The 10,613-nt window shown below is 44.5% G+C and overlaps 1 long non-coding RNA gene across 3 annotated transcripts; it reads right to left on the bottom strand.

Annotated features, from left to right (window-relative positions):
* Positions 1-1,659: 1,659 nt before the first annotated feature.
* On the bottom strand, positions 1,660-10,575 carry LOC148683500 (uncharacterized). Of its 3 annotated transcripts, XR_015947024.1 has the most exons (5): positions 10,385-10,404; positions 9,206-9,325; positions 4,677-4,830; positions 3,726-3,845; positions 1,660-2,244 (listed from the first exon to the last, which is right to left on the bottom strand). It is a non-coding gene; the product is annotated as an uncharacterized LOC148683500 (long non-coding RNA). The 3 variants fall into 3 exon arrangements; XR_015947025.1 differs by lacking the exon at positions 9,206-9,325 and having other exon boundaries at positions 10,385-10,575; XR_015947023.1 differs by lacking the exons at positions 9,206-9,325; positions 10,385-10,404 and having other exon boundaries at positions 4,677-7,696.
* Between the last annotated feature and the right edge of the window lie 38 nt (positions 10,576-10,613).

Below are 10,613 nucleotides of genomic sequence, written 5' to 3'. Positions count from 1 at the left end.
CAATAAAACAAGTGGATAAACTAATAAACATAAATACATTTTAATAATAATTTTTTTATTAATTGTACCCCATCCATCTGGCTGGGTTTCCCCAGCCATTTCGAGCAGCTTCCAACATAAAGTCAAACATTAAAAACTTCCTGCTAGAGGGCTGCCTTCAGATGTCTTCTAAAAGTTATATAGTTGCTTATCTCATTGACATCTGATGGGAGGACGTTCCACAGGGCAGACGCCACTGCCCAGAAGATCCTCTGGTTTCCTGTAACTTCACTTCCTGCAGTGAGGGAACCGCCAGAAAGCCCTTGGAGCTGGACCTCAGTGTTGGGGCTGAATGATGGAGGTGGAGACGCTCCTTCAGGTATAATGGGCCAAGGCTGTTTAGGGCTTTAAAGGTCAGCACCAATAATTTGAATTGTGCTTTGGAACTTACTGGGAGCCCAGCAAAGCTACAGGGAACCAGGCAGAGGGCCTTTTCCGTAATGGCACCCACCCTGTGGAACGCCTTCCCATCAGATGTCAAAGAGATAAATAACTATCTGACATTTAGAAGACATCTGAAGGCAGCTCTGTTCGGGGAAGTTTTTAATGTGCGACATTTTAATGTATTTTAAATCTTTGTTGGAAGCTGTCCAGAGTGGCTGGGGAAGCCCAGCCAGATGGGCGGGGTAATAATAATAAATTATTATTTATTTAGCACCGGTGTTGTATGAACCAGGCTGCCACTCCCAGTCACCAGACCTCCTTAAAATGCATGAAATTAGTTGATGATAAAAACAGCTTCAAACTCTGTGGTTTTCTCCAGTTTTCACCCTCTCTTGCCAAGGTCTGGGCCAAGAGGTGCATCTTCACAAACAGATGAAAAGTGCAATGTTGGGGGTAGATGCACCTCTGAAGAGAAATTATTCTAGAGATGAGATGGTGTGGCTAAGGCCTTACATGGGGAGTCCCACTCCCCAATCTCTACCTAGTGATGGAACCACAGGTTGGGGGACTCTATGGCAGATCTTGACACATGGGCAGGGTGATATGGGGAGAAATATTCTAACTATTGTGCTGGAATTGGCCTTTTCACTGCTTGAAAAATATAACACCACACCCACATTTTGACACCACTCTCATTTTCAGACATGACCTTCTGACAGGTATACTTTGTTGAGAGCCTGGCTATTGAAGACAGCACACCCTTTTACAGCTTTACCACCCAATAGTGGTTATGTTAAATATAAAAAGTCTACCAGGAAAATAGGAAAGCACCCAAAAAAATCAGCTATGGCAGAACCCAAAAACATTTGTCCTTATAGGTAGAAAAGTGGATTTAAAATAATTCCTTGTGGAACCTACCAGTATTTTCTCAAATGATTGCTTTCCTGGCAACATATAATCTAAACCAAATAAGGTGAACCTTTGGCCCTTCAGATGTTCCTAAAATTCCCATCAACCCCAGCAAGCAGGGACAATGGGCAAGGATGATGGGAGTTGTAGTCCAGCAACCTTTGAAGGATTAAATGTTCCCCACAACTGACCAAAATCTTTCCTTAAAGTGGGTGGAAATTGTCAGTTTTGAGACCCTCAGCTTTTAAAACAAAAATGTACTATGGTTTGGAATTGTTATGGTTCTGGCATTTTTCATACAGAAAGTGGAAAACAAGCAGAGTGGGATACCTTTGACATTTGCTGTTTATTTGACGCACTGACAAACTTTCAATTTGGCACAATATTAAAGTAAATTATCTCTGTAAACTGCTTATAGGTTGAGGAGTGAACAAATTCTGCTCAATAAATCAATAAATAAAATGGTTGTGCATGTCAAAGTTTTTGGTAATGAGGCAGCTGAAGGCGGAGGCCGGATCTTGATTGTCATTTGGAAAATAGGGTTCTGTGGAAGTGTTAAATTCCTTTGTCGTTCCTTACAACAGACCTGAATCTCCATCTCCTCTTCCTCCTTGGTATAGCCACTATTTGCAACATTTTTAAAAGATGAGAGACCTTATCAGGGATCACGCCCTCTAGTTTGGTCTTGCTATTGGGAGGTATTCATGGAAAAGAGGCCTGTAGAAGCTTCCAACCCTCGAAACCTCATTCAGAAAGCAGATGCTATGGTGCTGCTCAACACCTCTTAGTGATTGCAGAAATTTCTATAAGAGCAGCATTGGAAAGTTTGGGTGATGTTATATTCTGCTGGCTTTTCTTGAACATTAACACATTGGGTGCTGCAGCCCGTCTTGGTAAAGAGAAGAGTCTTTCCTGTAGAGGAAGATTGATTAGTGGGACCACAACACTCTCATTTCTGTACCATCGTTTCAGGCATGGAGAGTTGGTAAGGTTGCTACCTTTATCAGCCTGTGCTCCTGAACAACATGGGATGCAAGCGTTAGCAGGTGTCCATTCTCCTCTTCATGTGCAAGACAGAGTGGGTGATTAACTGACATGAATAGAGGAGGTTGCTGTTTGTACTTCTGAGCATAGCTGCCAAGTACCCCGTTTTCCCCGTGAAACCCCCCGTTTTTACTTACCTTTTTCCGGTGGTCCCCCGTATCACTTCATCTCCCGTTTTTCTCCGTTATTTTCTCCTGCCGGCGGCCATTTTTTTCCTTTCCGATTTGCCCTTCTATGGGCACCAAAAATGGCCGCTGCCGGCTTCAAAAGTCGCATCTACGCATGTCCGGAAGTGCATAGACGCGACTTCTGGTGTCGGTGTCGGCCATTTTTGGTGCCCATAGATGGGCGGAGCGACACCGGAAGTTGCGTCGACGCACTTCCTGACATGCGTACAAGCGACTTTCGAAGCTGGCGGCGGCCATTTTTGGTGCCCATAAAAGGGCAAAGCGACACCGGAAGTTACGTTGACGCAACCTCCAGTGTCACACGGCTGCCGGTCCCGGATTCTGCAGTCCGGGACTTGGAAGGTAAGCTTCTGAGCAGACAGCAGCCCTGATTAGGAGAGATGACATCCTGTCTTCAGAGGACTGCACAACATCACCCCTCAATCCCTGCATTTAAGTTACAATTTACAGGTAGCATGCATCAAGCATGCCCAGTAACTTCTCGGACTGAGAAGCCCAGTCCATTACATGCTGTAGCTCTTGACTGCAGCTGCCCCATGATTGCAAGAGCGCACAGCAAATGCCCCAAAGCACACTTTCCCCACAAATTGTATCACAAGGGAACCACTGTGACGTGGCTGACCATTCATTCAAAGTGACTTTATTGACCTGGGGAAAGGCTGCAGCTCAGTGGTAGAGCAGCCATGTTGCATGCATAAATCGCATGCTCAATTCCTGGCATCTCTGAGTAGAATGAGACTTTTGGCTGAAAGGTTGGAAAGCTACTGCCAGTCAGTGCAGGCAATATTGAGCCAGATGGACCAATAGTCTGATTCAGTGCAAAGCAGTTTCCAATTTGGTAACTATTCAAAGATCCAAATGGCTGCTCCAGAGGGTAGGACCCAAACCAAATAGATTCAAATGCCAAGAAAGAAGGTTCTGACTTAACAGTAGGAAGAACTTTCTGATACTAAGAACTGTCTGACAGTGGAATGAACTCCCTTGGACGGTGGTGGAACCTCAGTCACTGGAGGTTTTTAAACTGAGGTTGGGGTGGCCATCTGTCTGGGATTCTTTAGCTGCGATGCCTGCATTGCAGGGGTTGGGCTAGATGACTCTTGGGGTCGCTTCCAACTCTACAATGCGACGAGTCTATGATTCTGTGGTCCTGTCATTACATACCAAAGTAGACTGTCTGTTTGTAGCAAGACATCCCCACGTACAATATGCAAGGACGTTTCCGCTCAAGGCAGGTACCGCTCGGATGCTGAAATGGACAGTGAGCACATCTGATGCTGACAACTAGAGAAAAGCAAAGATGATGAGATCAACAAGGTGAAAGGTGCAAAAATCACCCAACCTTTTACAATCCATCAGAGCCAATTCACTCCTTGCTTTTCAAAATGTTTGCTTGCAATGTCAGCTCATTATTGGTAAGCCACAAAGAAAGAAAGACAGCAGAGCTAATGCGCAAAGGGAACGCGCTAACCTCCAAATGCATATGAAAGTGCCTTGGGGAGAGAACTGGCAGAGGAGCACAGAATCTCTGTCCGGGACACCTTTCCTCCTTTCTCTGTAGCTGTGTTCTCTACCTCCCCCTGCTCTATATGGGGGGAATTGACTACACTCCCTATAGACACACGGTGCCTTAGAGGGGAAACTTCCTGTCTTGATCCTAAACCTGCAGGGCCCTTTGATAATTTTCTCCAGATGGTAGAAGCATAAAAGGTGGTCCTGAGTGGGTGGTTGTTTAAACAGCTTGCTTCATCATTTCATTCTCCTCTACAGGACAGTTGTACATTTAGCTGGTGAACACACAACAGCCTTGCTGGTTAAAATGAGACTATATACCTACCTACCTACCTAACCAGTCAGCTATATTGATGTTTGCACACACACAGAGAGGATTCAATAGGCCCTAGACTTTGGGGAAATGTATGTACATTAGTGACAATATCATGCAAAAGTTTGTATGTGTACATTGAGATATACATGCAGGCTAACATTCTGTAAACTTTCACAAGGGCTCTTTAACAACAGCAGCAGCAGCAATCATCACAGACTGATGCAGAAAAACAGAGGACTGAATTTAAGACGGGGGGGGGGAGAGAAACTTACCCATCAGAGACTTACCTATCTCAACAGACAGCAGCAGCCAGAACCCGAGATACAGAAGCCTATTCATGTTGCCCCTTCTGCCTTCACGTCAGCACTGTGTGTGAGGAGAGTGTAACTTGAATTTATATCCACCTCTGAGGATCAGGTGTGAGGTGAGCCTGTGATTGGTCTACAGAGGACATACCTTTTAGTTTTGCTTGAATGAAAAACCCCAGACGCATCCTTGTGATCAGAACACTTTATCCTTTTGAGTCATCAGGTGCATGTATGAAGGGGGAAGGGGTTGCTCTGCCCAGTCCCAGCCTCTGCACATTCGACTGATTGCCTGTACAGAGATTATGTGGCGCCTACAAGTGGCATTACATGTGATCTTGGCCAAAACACCAAGAAGCAATACAACTGGTAAGTGTGTAGGTTCCCTAGAATTCTTTGTATGATGAATGAGTCATGGTGCCCATGCAATTTATACTGAGCACAGACCACCAGATGGGTAGGTGGACAACAGGAGAAGGGACATGGATTGTGATTTTCATTCTATCCTATCTAGGCTTAGGGGAGGATTTTGGAGCAAACCTTTCTTGTCCACATCCTGGATTTTTTAAAAAATTTTTTCCCATCAATTCATTGCTCACCCCCCTTTTTCTTATTGCTTCCACCCACCACCCAGATTTTGATTGTGCAGGGAACTCAGGTGTATGTTGTGATATCACAAAGCTGAATGTTTTTGGACCCGTCCGGATGTGTTTTTTAATTTTGCTTTAATGATGGCATCAGGTTGGTTATACATCTCACTTTCGATACTCTTTGTGGCTGTAGTTTTGGGGTCGCACCACAGCTTCATTTCAAATCAGTTCCTATCTTATAAGCTCGTGCTGAAAATCCATAACTTTTTATACCACAGAAGTTCTGGTTTATTCCACCACACACTTTTATTGTACTATAACCCCTCTGAGCAGCAGTAATGTAGCAAGACCAGGGAAGCATCACAGGACAAAGCAGGAAAAACCCGCCACTGTTGTACTATTATTGTGTCAATAACATGTTGCAGAATACATCCTCAATAAAATACCTGCCTGGAGGGGCCCCATGTCTGTCTTGAAAAACTGGACCTGTAGAAACTCCCCACTTAATGAGCATTAAAGGTCCTAAGACCTTATTTTCCTATTGCATTTGATGGCCACCAGGACCATAAATGTTTCATTCTTTCTCTCATTTGTTGGTTGCCCCTGGAAACCCTCAAGGACAAATGTTTGGATGCTTCAAGAGTGCAAAGCAACTGAAATCATAACCCATTGTGGCTGATAACTTGCCGGTTTACATGGCTTTGATTGGAGACTAGACAAATTCATGGTGCTTAGATCCATCATTTGCTATTAATGGTTTGTTGTTGTTGTTGAGTCATTTAGCCGTGTCCGACTCTTTGTGACCCCATGGACCAGAGCACACCAGGCACTCCTGTCTTCCACTGCCTCCCGCAGTTTGGTCAAACTCATGTTCATAACTTCGAGAACACTGCCCAACCATCTCGTCCTCTGTCGTCCCCTTCTCCTTGTGCCCTCCATCTTTCCCAACATCAGAGTCTTTTCCAGGGAGTCTTCTCTTCTCACGAGGTGGCTAAAGTATTGGAGCCTCAGCTTCAGGATCTGTCCTTCCAATGAGCGCTCAGGGCTGATTTCCTTAAGAATGGATAGGTTTGATCTTCTTGCAGTCCATGGGACTCTCAAGAGCCTCCTCCAGCACTAATAATAATAATAATAATAATAATAATAATAATAATAATAATTTATTTATACCACGCCCATCTGGCCAGGTTCCCCCAGCCACTCTGGGCGGCTTCCAACAAAATATTAAAATACAGAAATCCATCAAGCATTAAAAGCTTCCCTAAACAGGGCTGCCTTAAGATGCCTTCTAAAGGTCTGGTAATTGTAATTAATGGTTTAGGGATTATCAATGGCTCTAATCTATTCACATTGAAATGGATCAGGTTCTGGAGCTCCTCTCATAGACTATGGGAGTGTAAAAGGCAGCCCATATCTATTGCAAGTCCCTTGGTTTATTAACCAACTTGGGCAGAGTAGGCGGATTGAGGTGGATTTGTTCCAAGCATTGATGTTCTTTTTTGATGTACCATCTGTTGGTGCAGCTGGAAACTCAGAATGGCTTTTTTCACCCTGAGATGATCTAACAGGTATCCCTACATTCATTTTCTGCTGCAGTATGAAGATGTGCTTGTTTGCTGGGGGGGGAGTGTGATGCATAAGTATCAAACCACCTTAGCTGTAGGCATTCATTAAAATGTCAGATTGACATCTCTCCGGGCTGAATGTTAACTCAATAACTCACGAACTCAGATGGTTTTATACAGCTTCAAAGGGGGATCAGGGAAATTTATGAAGGAGTGGCCTATCCATGGTTCTAGCTACAGGTAGGTAGCCGTGTTGGTCTGCTGTAGTCGAAATAAAATAAAACAAAATTCCTCCCAGTAGCACCTTAGAGACCAACTAAGTTTGTCATTGGTATGAGCTTTCGTGTGCATGCCCACTTCTTCAGATACATGGTTGTTAGTCATGGCAGCTAAAGAAGACCTCCAGGTTCCGAGACAGTATGGAGCCCAGAGATGACCCAAGACATTTTGCTACCTGAGGAAAAGGACAAGGTGATACCCCATTCCAGGGATGGGAAACCTTTGTCAGCCCAGAGGTCACATTCCCTTCTTCCAAACACTGAAAATTCACCAGCATTTTAGTTCGGATTTATTCTGCCACCCCCCCCCCCAGCATCTGCCAGCTAAGGCAGCTTCCTCAGAGTGCCCAATGGTAGGGTCAGTCTTGATGGTGATCATGGAAAGTTAATGCCAGTCAATCTAGGGATGAGTAATCAGACTGTTTCTGATCCATGCTACTTATAAATCAATTCAGCACCATTGACACATTGATCTGCAATTGAAATAAAAAAAAACTGACGAAAATTTGCTTTGGAAGCTAGAGATAGAAGAGAAATTAAATCTATGGTGCTCTCCACTGACACTGAAACACCACTACTGCTGCTTATTGGTTGCAGAAATTTCGATGAGAGCAGCAAGTATAGACTTCACTCATTTCCTTATGCTTCTTTGGTGTCAATACATTTATGCAACCTGAAGAACAGCCCTTGATGGTATGGAGAGGAGTCCGTCCTGTAAAGGAAGAAACATAAGGGTGTATCCAGGAACTGGCAAACTTCTTCCCCTTCTTTCTGATCAAATGCTTTGATGTCAATCACACATCTACAAGTGAATTCTTCTAGATAGCGTAGGATCATACCATAGATATTGCCATCATTGTACCATTGTTTCAGAGGCAAAAACCTGGTACCGGTAGTAGGGTTGCCAACTTTGAGTACCCTCTGCTTCCCTGCCTTTAAGAATCTCGTGGTCTGCAGGCATTCAGCTGATCATATACTTGCTTTTATTTAAATTTATATATCACCTTGAGATATGCGTGGATAGTGATTGGTTAATTAATTAACCAATCATCATTCTCATATCTGTGCAGTGAAACAGTTTGTCTATAAATTTCTGCAGAGCAGAGTGCTGCTAAGACAACATGAGCAGGTAAGACTGGTTGTTTTTTTAAACGAGTGGTTGGCAACCCTGATTGGTAGGATTGGTCTACTGTTCCCAGGGACTGCATCACCCCTCTTATTTGCCCTATAAACTCCCCACCTCTAGTCACTTGTCTTGGAAAACATGGTCAACAGGTTGCATTTGATGAGAGAGTGAACAAGAACAGAGCACACAGAGGTCCTGCTTGTTCCATCTGGATGGCTCCTTTCCACACTGACACCAATGGGGATTTCTTCCTGATACATATGGCAGCTTCAGAGGAAGGATTGCACACAGCATGGAAAGAAAGAGTTAAATTCCACCTCTGTTCTGGCTGTGAAGTCGATCATTTTCACCACTCCCTAAGGCCCCACTCCTTTACTTATTGCTCCACCAACAGTATCGGCTCCACCCCCCCCCCCAGTTGCTTGGCTCTACCCCTGCGAGTGCATGGATTCCTGAATATGGATTTCTATTGCAGGTTGGAGTTTCAGGAGGCTCTCAGCTTGCCTTGTGACGATGTGGAGAAAACCCATTTATATGCTCCAAGAAAGGCTTCTTCCTTGGTTATTTATTTACAATAGCATTGGGTATACCATCAATTAATGCAAATAGGGTGTGGTACATGCAATAAAATAAAACACCATAAAAACCACAGAAAATGATTGTTAAAAAGATGGGTTGAAAAAAAAATAAGTTAAACAGTTGCATTGGACTGTCTGCATAAAAAGGTCTTCAAGAGACACCAGAAAATGACGAGCGAGGGGGGCACATGTTAGAAGAGCATGGGGCCAGTGACACTATATGCCCGGCTTCTAGTGGAGGCCAGCTGGGCCTCTGTAACATGGGGGCAACTAGCAGTGCTCCTTCTGATGATCTGAGTAATCAAGCTGCAAGGGCTTATGTGGTCCTGGAATATATTACAGGACCAGAGTCGTGAGTAACCATAATCACTTACCAAAATAAACCATCTGCTTGTAGCATGACTCCCCCGGGTGCAGTCTACACGGACGTTTCCATTTCTCGCACCCTTTACCTGGGAGCTGAAATTGACACTGGGAGCACTTGATGCCAGAAACTAGGGGAAGAGGAACCAGGAAGTGAACTATGAACTTTGAAAGAGAATCAGCTGCTAAACTGATCTGGTCCCAGAAGACAAGACGGCTCTGTCCCTTGCCTGCGGTGGGTGTCACTCTGTTACGTGTGGGTTGTAAAACAGGCTTAACATACAACAAGAACCCATTTGTAGGGATGGGGTAGAGATGTTAGTTCAGTTCGCATTTAAAGGCCCCCCCCCAAATGGCAGTGGTGTGAGGCAGGCAGCATGAGCACGGGTTGGGTGGGGGGAGGTCTAGGGGGAAGGGATGCAGTTTGGGGAAGATGCAAGGGGAATTTGGCAAGGATCATGGGAAGGATGGGCGTTGGGTGAGTGGTGGGATTGCAGAAGTGGGAGTGGGAAGAGGGGTGGCCAAGGCAGGAGGTTGGGTGAGGTGCAAAGGGCAGGGGGTTGACAAGGGGTTATGGCCGAGTGCGGAGTTAAGCAGGGTCAGTGATTGAAGCAAAGGAGGTGCAGAGCCCCTAACATACCTGAAAGTTCACTTTTCATTGGTGAAAATCCAGTCTGCACCTCTCCCTATTCACTTCCAAATTTGCATCCAATAAAATCAACTGGTTTTGCCTCTATTTTTGCCTCCATGAAAAGGTCAAATTAAATAATTAAAATTAAATAATTGACTATACCAGGCCTTGGAACCAGAAACGAACCCTGCTCTCACTTGAGCACACATCCACAAGAGAAGCTTCACAGCTGTGGCATGGAAACTTAATATAGTAATCTTTAATGCTATAACCATTTGAAGGTAATTCAGCCATAACCCAGAACTATGTAGGGCTCTGGTAGCAACAAAATGATTACACGAGCAGAAGATAACCTATTTTCTTGATATGCCATTTTGAACATGCTCCCTCAGCTGCAACTGGTGCAAAGCTTATTCAAGCTCCTGCATCGAACAACATTGGAATCAGGTATAGGCTGATGGAGAAATGCAGAGAACTGAATTTAATACTGGGGTGGGTGGTCAGTGGGGAAGAAATGGAGAGAAACTGAAATTGACAGGTTGGCCCATCAGAGACTTACCCAACTCAATGGATAGCAACACCCAGAACACGATATTCAGAAGCGTATTCATGTTGCCCCTTCTGCCTTCACGTCAGCACTGTGTGTGAGGAGAGTGCACCTCGAATTTATATCCACCTCTGAGGATCAGGTGTGAGGTGAGCCTGTGATTGGTCTACAGAGGACATACCTTTTAGTTTTGCTTGATCCTTGTGATCAGAACATTTTATCCTTTTGAATCATTAGGTGC

This window comes from Zootoca vivipara, chromosome 14 (assembly GCF_965207765.1).
Source record: "Zootoca vivipara chromosome 14, rZooViv2.hap1.1, whole genome shotgun sequence".
NCBI classification, from domain to species: domain Eukaryota; kingdom Metazoa; phylum Chordata; class Lepidosauria; order Squamata; family Lacertidae; genus Zootoca; species Zootoca vivipara.
Note: the sequence above shows the minus strand (reverse complement) of the source record. Positions and strands in the feature narration are given on the sequence as shown.